The following is a 13,476-nucleotide window of genomic DNA, read 5'->3' as shown; positions in this document are numbered from 1 at the left end:
CTATACCTATTTTCTGAAGTGCCAACATCAAAAGCCTTTTATCCTTTTCTCCATACTCTCTCATACCCACATTGGAGCTTTATTTTCGTGATGGGGGTTATGGCTGGGAGCGGTGTAGTTTGAATGGGATTGTGCTGACACATTGAAGTATACCCTCCTTTTCTCACTTGATAACATACCAGTGGACTTCCTTCCAGTCAAAACCTACAGATGTAACTAGTTAGCTTTAAATGCTTACATAGAAAAAGCACATGAAAAGATGCCCAACATCACTAATTATTAGAGAAATGCAAATCAAAACCACAAGTACCATCTCACACCAGTCAGAATGGCCATCATCAGAAAGTCTACAAACAGTGCTGGAGAGGGTGTGGAGAAAAGGGACCCCTCCTACGCTGTTGGTGGGAATGTAAATTGGTACAACCATGATGGAGAACAGTATGGAGGTTCCTTAAAAAACTAAAAATAGAACTACCATATGATCCATCAAGCCCACTCCTGGGCATGTATCTGGAGAAAACCATAATTTGGAAAATTACATGCACCCCAGTGTTCACTGCAGTGCTACTTACAATAGCCAGGACATGGAAACAACCTAAATGTCCATCAACAGAGGAATGGAGGAAAAAGATGTAGTATATTTATACAATGGGATAATACTCAGCCATGAAATTATGCCATTTGCAGCAACATGGATTAGATCATACTAAGTGAAGTCAGAGAAAGACAAATATATGATATCACATATGTGGAATCTAAAAAAAATGATACAAATGAACTTATTTACAAAACAGAAACGGACTCAGACTTCAAAAACAAACTTATAGTTACCAAAGGGGAAATGGGGGGGGTATAAATCAGGAGTTTGGGATTAACATATACACATTACTGTATATAAAATAAACAACAATACTGTATAGCACAGAGAACTATACTCAATATTCTGTAATAACCTATATGGGAAAATGAAAAAGAATGGATATGTATATGTATAACTGAATCACTTTGCTGTACACCTGAAACTGACACATTGTGAATCAACTATACTCCAATATAAAATAAAAAAAATTTTAAATGATTACATAATAAAGACAAACCCTATTCTACCAATGAAAGTCCAGGTTTGTTATTTTTACAAATGATTGTACAATTTTACTGCACATGTATTGTTTCATGTTGCTTTTTTAATTTCTGGAAGTGGGTAGATTCCTATCAGTTGGATTCCTTGCCTGACAACATAGTATATTTTAAATGTAATTAATGCCTTATTTTTTTTTAATTTTTTTATTTTTGGTGAAACTTGCCATTAAACTCTACAGGAATTTGTATCTATTTCCAACCTAACTTCAACCAGGACTGAACCTTTTTTGTTAAATTGGATGAAGAATAAGAATGTGCCCTCAATTTGCATTTTCTTAACTGCCAATGAGGTTGAGCATCTACCATGCCTGACTCATTTGAATTTTATTTCTGTGAATTGCTTTTTTTAATCTATTCCTTTTAATTAGACTAGCTTTTAAAGCAATCTGTAGAAATTTTGTTAAGGAGATTGTTTTGTCATATATTTTGTAGTTTGTTTTCTTAGTCTAGCATGTATCTTCCTTTTTGTGACAAAAAGTCAAACTTTTGTGAAGGGCCAGCCAGTAAATATTTTAGGCTTTGTGGTCGTACAGTCTCTACTGCCTTTGTAATATGAAAACACATAATAAACCAGCGGTTCTCAATCAGAGGTAGTTTTGCCTTCCCTACCCCCAACCCCCAGAAACATTTGGCAATTAAAGAGACATTTTTTTGGTTATTGCTATGAAGGGGAGTGCTGCTGGCATCTCGGATGCGCTAAACATTCTACCCACCCTCCCCACCCCCACACCAACAGAATTATCTGGTCCAGAAAGTCAGTGGTGCTGAAGTTGAGAAATCCTGACCTGTAAGCAAGTGGGCATGGCTGTGTTCCAATAAAACTGTATTCAGAAAAACAACAGTCCACATTTGGCTTACAGGTTGTCGTTTGTTGATGCCTGTTTTACATTATCTTTTTGCTATATGAGATCTCGTTTTCTGGTTTTGTTCCTGAATTGTCTTTCATCTCATTTTTTCCAAATTTTCTTCCGTTTTATTTTATGCTTTTAAATCTTGACTAAATAAAATACAAAACAATAGCAACTACTGCCTAATAATTAGGCCTCTTATTGTTTTGTTTTTAAAATGTTTTTATTTATTTTTGGCTGTGTTGGGTCTTCGTTGCTGTGCACAGGCTTTCTCTAGTTGCGGCGAGTGGGGGGCTACTCTTTGTTGCGGTGCACAGGCTTCTCGTTGCAGTGGCTTCTCTTGTTGCGGAGCACAGGCTCTAGGTGCACGGGCTTCAGTAGTTGCAGCACACGGGCTCAGTAGTTGTGGCTCGCGGGCTCTAGAGCGCAGGCTCTAGAGCACAGGCTCAGTAGTTGTGGCGCACGGGCTTAGTTGCTCTGCGGCATGTGGGATCTTCCCGGACCAGGGCTTGAACCCATGTCCCCTGCATTGGCAGGCAGATTCTTAACCACTGTGCCACCAGGGAAATCCCCCTCATTGTTTTTGATTAAAATTTTATAAATCATCTCAGAAATAGGTCAAGTCTTTTCCCTTCAGCCCTGCTTTTCTCCCTGGGTCTGTAGAAGCAATAGAAAACCAACACTTGGTGTACACATAGAAATGCATAGTATGAGGTACCACCTAAGTAACACAAGCAGTGATACATCTGTAATTTTCTTTATTGACAGTATTTTAGTAGGATCTAAAACTATTGAAAAATACTGATATAATTCTTCTACTTGCTGTTGTATTTTTATGCGTTTATTGGTTTCTTTACTGATAAAATATAGAAAAACAATTGCAAATAAGAATCCATTCTATTCTAAGCAGCAATGGATTTAATAAGAGGTATTTTGTAATTTGAAGAATTTTCAGGAGGCCAAGGAATCGGGCCTTTGGAGTGCACCATCCAGAAAAAAGTAGTAAGAATGAGGCCCAAATATAGCACAGATGCGCTGATAAAGGCTCAGATACACTGTTCCTTGAACAGTACTTGGATGGTACTGTGTTTAAGGAAAACTGCTGCTGCTACTTACTGCATATCACCTAGTGTTTTAGGGAACGGATGCTAGAAACTTCCATAGCTGCCTCAGGAGAACCAGTCACTCCTGCCACTGTGGGTCCTACCCCTGGATATGCTGCCACCACCTCATTATACTCATGTCTTCCACCTCCAGTGTTCAGGTAGTGCCTGGTAGAAGCCAGGGAGTTGCATTCCAGCTCCAAGCTACAGTGGTGTCCAGGTGAAGTATGTGAATTGTGATGAGCAATCACAACTTGGGGGATGACAAGGCAGATTCATTCTTATTTTAACATATTATTCTAATTTGGTAGAACAAGTACTTTCTCTGACCCCGGAAATCATGGGCAGACCATGTATAGAAAGCAAAACCTTTGTTTTTAATTAATTTATTATTATTATTATTATTTTTTAACAGTAGGTCCTTGTTGGTTATCTATTTTAAATATAGCGGTGTGTACATGTTAATCCCAAACTCCCAATCTATCCCTCCTCCCCACCCTTTCTCTGTCTGACTTACTTAAACATCGTTTACAGGTGGGCTTCTCCCTTCCCTTACCTCAGGCAAGTTGGAGGGTGGGTAAGATGGCAGCTGAGAAAGAGACTGGAAAGGCAGAAGCCATCCATGTCATTTTTTTCCTCATCTCCCAGCTGTCCTAGTTTCTGATTGTTTCCTTTATGGAGCTTAAGTATTGGAGAGAGAGTCAAGTTCCTATTTGCATGATAATGGTGATCGTGCCACACTGCTCCCTGCACTTGCTGCTTTTCTGCTGGGGTGCTTTAAGTTCTTTGCAGGCCCTCAGCATATAAAACTGATGACCTATTCAATACTCTTTTTTGCATTCCTTTTTTTTAAAAAATACACCTTTATTTTATTTCTTGGCCATGCCGTGTGGCATGCGGGATCTTAGTTCCCCTACCAGGGATCGAACCAGTGCCCCCTGCGTGGAGTCTTAACCACTGGACAGCCAGGGAAGTCCTGCATTCCTTTTCTGATTTGTGTCTACTTTAGTATTCTCAGGTTTATCTTTCTCTAAATATTTTTTCTTAGCTGTTAATGTGACGGATTACTCAATTTGAGTCTGTTAAGGGTTCCCTCATGATTAAGTTCAGAATATGCATCTTTGCTTTTATGAATTTTTGACAAACACTAATCTCTCTTCAGACATTATGTGAAGAAATACATGATGCGGCTATCTTATTATTGGTGATGGTAACTTAATCACCTGATTAAGGTGATGTTTTCCAGGTTTCTCCACTAGAAAGAATATCTTTCTCTTTGTAGTTAATATGTAATATGTGGGGAGATGCTTTTAGATTATTAAAATAATTGTTCTCCATTAAAGGTTTAATATCCATTGATGATTCTTCATTGAATCATTACTATGATCGTCATATCCTATGATTCTAATCCTTTTGAGATTTGTTGAAATTTGTTTTATGGCTCAGAATATTCTCAATTTGTATAAAAGTTCTGTGCTTGCGTGAAAAAATGCCCATCCATCGAATCACTATTCATGAGCTTCTCAGGCTGCTTCTAAAAGGTTGTACCAAGAATCATCAGTTCAACAAATTAATGTGCAAGGTGTTTAGAACAGATCCTAATTGACCTGTTAACTGTTGATGAAGATAATACACATACTGTTATGTAAATATTAGCTGCAATTTATTTCTAACTTCAACAGTTGTAAATTTTCTATTATTTTATAGTAAATTCATATAATTTCAGCAGTGTTTTATTGTGGGATTGAGTCTTGGTTTCAGACCTACTCTCCTAGGAGAGAAATCCAAAGTGGAAATGTGTTCTGTTGGTTAACATTTGAGAGGGAAGCTCCTTTGAGTATGGGTAGAAACCAACAATAACAGTTATCCATAGCCTTGATCGCTTTTAAAGATAACTTAGCACATTGCAGAAAACATTGTGACAATTACAGTGAAAGTGTGGCATAAAACTAGGAGGGTCCACATAGGATAACTAAACAAGGAACAGAATGACCAGAGAAGAGACAGACTTGTGATTACATACCATGCTTATTTCTGCTTTCTCCCTTAAAATGACAGTCAACTGTAAAATCAAAAGAACAGGGAATTCCCTGGCGGTACAGTGGTTAGGACTTCGCGCTTTCACTGCCGTAGCCTGGGTTCAATCCCTGGTCAGGGAACTAAGATCCCACAAGCCAGGCGGCACAGCCAAAAAAAAAAAAAAAAAAAAAAAAAGAGGATGGATGAAAGGGGAATTAACAGAAAAAATGACAGATTTTTAGAAGATGGAAAGCATATGAGGACTTCCCTGGTGGCACAGTGGTTAAGAATCCGCCTGCCAATGCAGGGGACACGGGTTCGAGGCCTGGTCTGGGAAGATCCCACATGCCGCAAAGCAACTAAGCCCATGCGCCACAACTACTGAGCCTGTGCTCTAGAGCCTGTGAGCCACAACTACTGAGCCTGCGTGCTACAAGTACTGAAGCCCGCGTGCCTAGAGCCTGTGCTCCGCAACAAGAGAAGCCACTGCAGTGAGAAGCCTGCGCACTGCAACAAAGAGTACTCCCGCTCGCTGCAACTAGAGAAAGCCCGCGCGCAGCAACGAAGACCCAATGCAGCCAAAAATAAATAAATAAATAAATTTATTAAAAAAAAAAAAAGAAAAGAAAGCATATGGGAGAATATCAACTGATACCACAAGCTTGGGAGCTTAATGAAGAAGTCTTGAAGAGAAATTCGAAGTGAGATTTTGTACCACAAAACACCAGAAAAGCCTCCAGCAGTCCCATGGCAGCAATAGTGGTGACAGCATAGGCAGTTGGGACAATGCCAAAAATTTGAAGGGAGGAAAACCTTTCTCTCTGACCAGAGGAACTGTGTTTCCAAAAACATGTGGGGAATCCTGTTGCTTTCTTTATATCTGTTTACTGCATGGCCCTAGAGGTTCACAAGAAATGCATGGTAGAACAGAAAAGCAAGTTGTCTCACCTACCAGAGGACAGGGAGGAGGGTGTCTCTGGGTAAAAAATATCCAAATGAAAATTTTAGAACTGAAAAATATAACCCGTAGTTCACCATATGGGCTCAATATCAGAATGAAGGTGATAGAGGAAAGATTAAGTGAAGATGATTAACAAAACTAATCTGTTTAACAAAAAAAAGATCAGGAACTTCCGGTTTCGGTGCTGAGATTTAAAGTGCTTGGAAGTCATCACTCCCATCTCAAAACAAGAAAAAGCTGGACAAATTAAAAAACAAAACTTCTCTTGGACACATCAGAAAACAGGTTGCAAGGCAATCCACTATCCTGAAATCTAGAGAGACAGGCAAACCCGGACACGGTCAAGATCTGTTTATGCGTGCATCAGAGCAGACTTCAGAACAAACATTATCAGGATTAAAGAGGGTCACAACATAATGATAAAGAGGCAATTTCCAAGAAGATAATCCTAAATGTATGTACTTGACAACAGAACATCAAAGTATATGAAGCAAAAACTGATAGAACTGAAAGGAGAAATAGACAAATCCACTAGTTACAGTTGTAGACTTCACTCTCCTGTCAGTAATTGATAGATCAAACGGATAGAAAATCAGTAACGATATGGTTGACCTTAACAGCATTACTGTCAATTCAGCATGATTGAATTCATTTTTTTAGTTTTGAGTTTTTTGTTTTATTGAGCTAACATACAGCACAAGTTTAAGGTGTACAATGTAGTGACTTGACATACTATCCTGTGCAATGATTACCCCAATAAGGTCAGTTAAATCCATCACCTCGTATAGGTATCAAAAAAAAGTTTTCCTTGTAAACACTTTTAAGATTTACTCTTAGCAATTTCCAAATGTACAAGACAGCAGTGTTAACTATAATCATGTCGTACATTACATGCCCAGTGTATTTATCTTATAATTGGAAGTTTGTACCTTTATAGTATACTCCATCCAACAATAGAATATACATTCCTGTGCTCCCATGGAACATTCACCAAGTTAGACTACATTATTGGCCATAAGACACACCTTAACAAATTTTAAGTAGAAATCATACAAATATATTCTCAGACCTCAATGGAATTAAACTAGGAATTGGAAAGATAGCTGGAAAAATCTCCAAATACATGGAAATTTAGCACAGTTCTTTATAACAGATGGATGAAAGAATTCTTGAGACATTTTTAATATTTTAAACTAAAAGAAAGAAAATACAACTGTAATAGGCTGAAAAATGTACTCCCCCCAATAATATCCACATCTTAATCCCTAAACCTGTGATTGTTACATTATTTGGGAAAAGTGTCTTTGTAGATATAAATAAGTTACAGATCTTGAAATGGAGAGATTATCCTGGTTTACCTGATTGGGCCCTAAAAAGGAGGAAGAGGGAGATTTGACACACACAGAAGAAAAGGTAATGTGAAGACACAGCCAAGATATATTTGAAGATGTCAGTTCCGAGGGCTAAAGTGAAATCACCCAAAGGAATTACAGCAATTAGCAGAAGCTGGAAAAGGCAAGGAATGGATCTTCTCCTAGAACCCCTGGAGGAAGCATGACACATGTATCCTTGATTTCAGCCCAGTTATTCTGATTTCAGACTTCTAGCCTCCAGAACTGAGAGAGAATAAGTTACTGTTGTTTTAAGCCATTGAGAGTGTGGTAATAAGTGAAAACGGTGCTTAGAGGGAAATTTATAGCATCACATGCATATGTTAGAGAAGAAGAAAGATATAGACTCAAGAACCTAAGCTTCCACCATAGGAAAGTAGAGAAGAGTAACTTCAGCCTAAAGCAAGTAAGAGAAAAAAAAATTTAGAGCAGAAATCATTGAAATTGAAAACAGAATAGAGGAAATCAAAGTTTTAGAAAAGATTAATAAAATTGATAAATCTCTAGCCAAGGTAAAAGAAAAAGAAAATACCAATCACCAATATCAGAAACGAAAGAGGGGTCATCAGTACTGATCCCATATACATTAAAAGAATAATATGGGAATATTATAAACAATTCTACATCTACGACTTTGATAATTTAGGTGAAATGGACCAATTCCTTGAAGACACAAACTACCAAAGCTCACACAAGGAGAAACAGATAACCAAGTAGCCCTTTATTTTGAAGAAATTGAATCAATAATTAATAACCCCCCAAGAAGAAAGACCAGGCACAGATGGTTTCAACAGTGAGTGCTACTAAACATTTAAGGAAGAAATAAAACCAATTTCCACAATCTCTTCCAGATAATGGAAGCAAGAGAGAACACTAATAATTCATTCTATGAGGCCAGCATTATCTTAATACCAAAACCAGATAAAATTTATAAGAAAACTACAGACCAATCTCTCTCATCAATACAGATGCAAAAATTCTCACAAAAATATTAGCAAATCAAATTCAACAATATATTAAAAGAATTATACACCACGATCAAGTGGGATTTATTCCAGCTATTCAAGGCTGTCAACATTAAAAAAAAGAAAAAAAGTTAATGTAATCCACCACATCAGACAAAAGAGAGAGCATGTGATTATATCAGTGACACAAAAAGCTTTTGACAAAATCCAAAATCCATTCCTGATAAAATAATTCCCAGATAATTTGGAGAAGAGAACTTCCTCATCATGATGAAGAGCATCTACAAAAAACCTACAGCTAACATCATACTTAATGGTGAGAAACTGGATGCTTTTCTCCTAAGATCAGGAACAAGGCAAGCATATCCTCTTTCACTATTCCTATTCAATATCAGACAGGAAGTCCTAACTAGTTCAGTAAGAAAATGAAATAAAATGTGTACAGATTGGAAGGAGGAAATAAAACTTTCTTTGGTCATAGATGACACAATAGTCTATGTAATCCCAAAGGATCAAGAAAAAATTCCTGGAACTAACATGCAAGTATAGCAAGGTCACAGGATACCAAGTCAACTGCTTTCCTATATACCAGTAATGAACAATAGGAATTTGAAATTTAAAGATGCAGCACCATTTATATTAGCATGAAAATAAATAATTAGGTATAAATCTGTCGAGAGTTTAGGTAAGCTACTCATAGTACTGCTGTCTTGGCATCCATTTTGTTTGGCCAAGCAGCCTGCAGGGACCATCAACTGACACTAGCCCCTCATGCTAGCACATGCCCTAGATAACAGTCTGCAGAGTCACTAGCAAATGTAAGTTCCTGATATGACCTCTTCAATACCTTTGTGATCAACTATCTCCCCTGCCTCCCAGCACTTTCTTGTGCACCCCTTAGTCTTCTGCAGCCCCTGTGGGGCTTGTCAAAGCTCTCTTTTGATTTGAATTGGCCAATCCAGCCTTAGCCCAGGAACCCCAAAGCCTTCCTTCATGACCCTAATAAAGGTATGTGCCTCAGGTCCTATCTCTGTCTGCACTCTGCCTTGACCTCCCCCAATGTCCCCTTGATGCATGCTGGGTACTTTCTCCAGGACCTGTGAGTAAACTTCCCTATTTCAATTTCTCTTGTGGTCTATTGTTGAATCATAGCTATCTGGCCCTGTGCTCCACTTAACAAGTATTAATTAGACAGACTCATAGCAAAATGTAAGTGTGTGTATATATATATGTATTTATTTATATATAGGATCTATATGTGAAAGACTATAAAACTCTGATGAAATAAATCAAAGATCTAAATAAATGGAGAGAATCAAGTTCATAAATTTGAATACTCAAGGGGGGAAAGTGGAGGGGGTGGTGGTGGTGTGATGAATTGGGAGATTGCGATTAACATATATACAGTAATATGTATAAAATGGATACCTAATAAGAACCTGCTGTATAAAAAAATAAATAAAATAAAATTCAAAAAAGAAATTTTTATACTCAATATTGTGAAGACGTCAACTGTTCCAGACTTGATCTGTAGATTCAATACAATTCTCAATCAAAATGCCAGAAATTTTGTAGATATCAAAATTATTCTAAAGTTTACAAGGAAAAGTAAAATCCTCAGAATAACGAACACAATTCTTAACCACTGCACCACCAGGGAAGTCCTTGTAGACTTTTAAAATAACCTACTGAATGAAGCTTACTTGTTTATAGTTTTTAATATCTTTGTGATAGTTAATTTTGTGTGTCAGTATGGCTGGACCATGGTGCCGAGATATTTTGTCAAACATTCTGGGTCTGCTGGACCATATGGTTCACGTGGCAGAGCAGCTTGCATGGCAGCCTGGACCTGTTGCAGAGCTTTCTCTTGTTCTGGGCCCCACTTAAAACCACCAGATTTTCAGGTCACCTGGTAAATGGGCCGGAGTAGCACACTGTTGGGCTGCAAGCCTTGTAGTTGCTCAGCCTAGAGACCAGAGAAAGCCTGGAGACAGCAACAGAGACGTCAATAGTTTTTTGGAGAAGGTATCTTAAAGACAGTGGGCAGGACATTGCAGCAGTCTTCACTACTCAGGGGAGAAGGAGGCTACCATTTATAGGGGGATTGATGTCAGCTTGGCTCATCAGTTACCAGGGAAACCAGCAACTGGGGCACATCCCTCACAGCCCCTCAGATTAACAAGCATCACTAGGGCAGATGTTTCCCTTTAGTAAACTAGGAGGTGGAGCCATTCCAGCCTGAGGATTAGAACCATTCATAGCTAGTGCAAGGGGCAAAGACATTCACATGAGAAGGGTGCAGGTAAAGAAAAGATTGATCGAGGGCTTCCCTGGTGGTGCAGTGGTTAAGAATCCGTCTGCCAATGCAGGGGACACAGGTTTGAGCCCTGGTCCAGGAAGATCCCACATGCCACGGAGCAACTAAGCCCGTGCACCACAACTACTGAGCCTGCGTGCCTAGGGCCCGTGCACCGCAACGAGAGAAGCCACCGCAATGAGAAGCCCGCGCACCACAACAAAGAGTAGCCCCCACTCGCCACAACTAGAGAAAGCCTGTGTGCTGCAACGAAGACCCAACGCAGCCAAAAACAAATAAATTTATTTTTTTAAAAAAAGAAAGGACTGATCGAGCAGGGGATGCACAGAGCAAGAGAACAGCCACATTGAGTGACCTGACCAAACACTCCACCCCTACATACCCTGCACGACTCTTACAATTTTGGTCCACCCCTCTTCCGAGATATCCCTGGGGTCAGGTATGTAGAGGTACACTGCAATCAAATACCACAAATGCAATACAGACAACAGCATCTAAAGGATATCAAGAGTCCAAGAGGTGGAAAAACTTTGTAGCCAGACGCTTATCAGGTCAATTTTTCATGGAAGTCCAGGAGGACACCAACAGCCTGTCACTGTAGACCCAGCAATCAGACTCATTTCACAGTGAGGCCTCCATTGTGACCCAGTCCACGAACAAATTCCCTCCCTTCAGACTAGGGACAAAATGTAAGATGTTTAACAGGCACAACCCAGGGAAGGTCGTGACCATTAAGCAAAATACAAGCAGTAATCACATTCTGAGATAGTACCACCTCTGCCTGTGGTCCTGGCCTGCAGTACCATTCCGCCAGTCCACCCTTAGCCCCACAGCTGGTGCCGAATACTGGAGAGGTGGTGTAACAACCCACCACAGGGTTAATATGATGGCGCCTTTCTCTAGTAAGGGGCCCGGAGTAATTACCTTAGTAGTCTTAGGTGGGCTGAGTAGGAGACAGGTGAAGTCTGTCAGTCCCATTCTAATCCTGTCCCCCGTGGGGCGGCAAACCCCAAACACCCGGGACTTAACTGCCAGTCCCAGGGCCATTTTATAACGTGTTCCCCTGGAGGTAGACCCTGTGGCAAGGGTCAGAGTGAATTACTGTCCTGACCAATAGTTGGCAACAGTCCTTCAGTGGGCAACCGTTGAACTCAGATTGCGTTGACTAGTTGTCTCTGGGTTAATATGGCTTGGTCATTGGGACAATTGCTCCTGAGTTGTTCAGTTATAGTCCTTAGGGCTTGAGTTAGCCTCTGGTCAGCATATTGAGAGCATGGGTCTCCATCATCAGTTGTTAAGGAGTCCATTTATTCTTTCCATTAGCCCAGCAGCAGTGAGGTTGGAGGACAGGTGGAAATGCCAGCGTATGTCATTTTTAATCAGCCCATTCCTGAACATCATGGCTGGTAAAGTAGATTCCTTGATGAAGGAAGATTCCTTCCTTCCTGATGTCCATGGGGGTCCTATATGTTGCACACAGGTGTTCTAGACCCCAAATGGTGGGGGATTTTTGCATTGTTAGATGACTCGGGTAAGTCTTTGGTAATGTCTTCCACCTTTGCAATGCATATAGCTATACTTCCATCACACTAGATCGTTGCTCTGCCTTCTTCCATAGCTGGGACCAGAAGTCCAAGGTTACTATTATTTTGCCATTGCCACAGGCCCCAATCAAACCCTTCCGGGTAACTGGCCACGTCCAATTCACAAGCCTATCCCTAAAGCTTGTGACTGTAATTGTTTAGGGGTGAGGGGTCGGGGGGTGATGCTTGTCTTTTGTAGATAACCCAGGTCCTTGTGTGTTGTATTCATCAGCCATCCATGTGCAGTCAGATAAGACATAAGCATTGGGCTGCTACTTTTAAACTGGAAAGAGACTCTGAGGTTAACAGGATATCATTGATATAATGGAAGAGAAAGACATGCCTCATAGTAGTCAGCTGCCACAGGGCCCCACATGTTAGTGGACAGCCACCTCAGGATCACCCCCATAACTTTGTGTTCCCCATCTTTATATCGTGACCTCATGGCACTTGTGGGAGTTTCCTCGGCCTCCTGGCTGGCCAATTATTGGGCTGTACCCCACAGAACTGCAAGCCTTGTAGTTGCCCAGCCTCAAGACCGAAGAAAGAGCCCAGAGACAGCAACAGAGACATCAATGGTTTATTGGGTGAGAAGATCTTACATACCTGAAAGAAGGTCCTGGAGTGACACCCCACAGTGTGCATCAGACAGCGAGTAGGACATGGCAGCAGTCCTTACTACTCAGGGGAGAAGGAGGCTACAATTTATAGGGGGAAATGACATCAGCTTGGCTCATCAGTTACCAGGGAAACCAGCAGCTGGAGCACGTCCCTCACAGCCCCTCAGATTAACATGCATCATGAGGGCAGATGTTTCCCTTTAATAAAGTAGCAGGTGGAGCCATTCTGGCCTGAGGATTAGAACCATCACTAGCTGGGGCAGGAGGCAAAGACGTTCACGTGAGTAGGTTACAGGTGAAGGAGGAACTGGTCGAGTAGGGGATTCACAAAGAGCAAGAGAACAGCCATCTTGAATGACCTGATCATTCTGATACCTGTCGGAATGGCTATTATCAAAAAGACAACAAATAATAAGTGTTGGCAAGAATGTCGAGAAAAGGGAACCCTGTGGGTGGGAATGTAAATTGGTGCAGCCATTCTGGAAAATCATATGGAGATTCCTGAAAAACTTAAAAATAGGACAACCAT

This window comes from Eschrichtius robustus, chromosome 19 (genome assembly GCF_028021215.1).
Source record: "Eschrichtius robustus isolate mEscRob2 chromosome 19, mEscRob2.pri, whole genome shotgun sequence".
In the NCBI taxonomy this organism is placed as follows: Eukaryota; Metazoa; Chordata; class Mammalia; order Artiodactyla; family Eschrichtiidae; genus Eschrichtius; species Eschrichtius robustus.
This window is presented reverse-complemented; position numbering follows the sequence as displayed.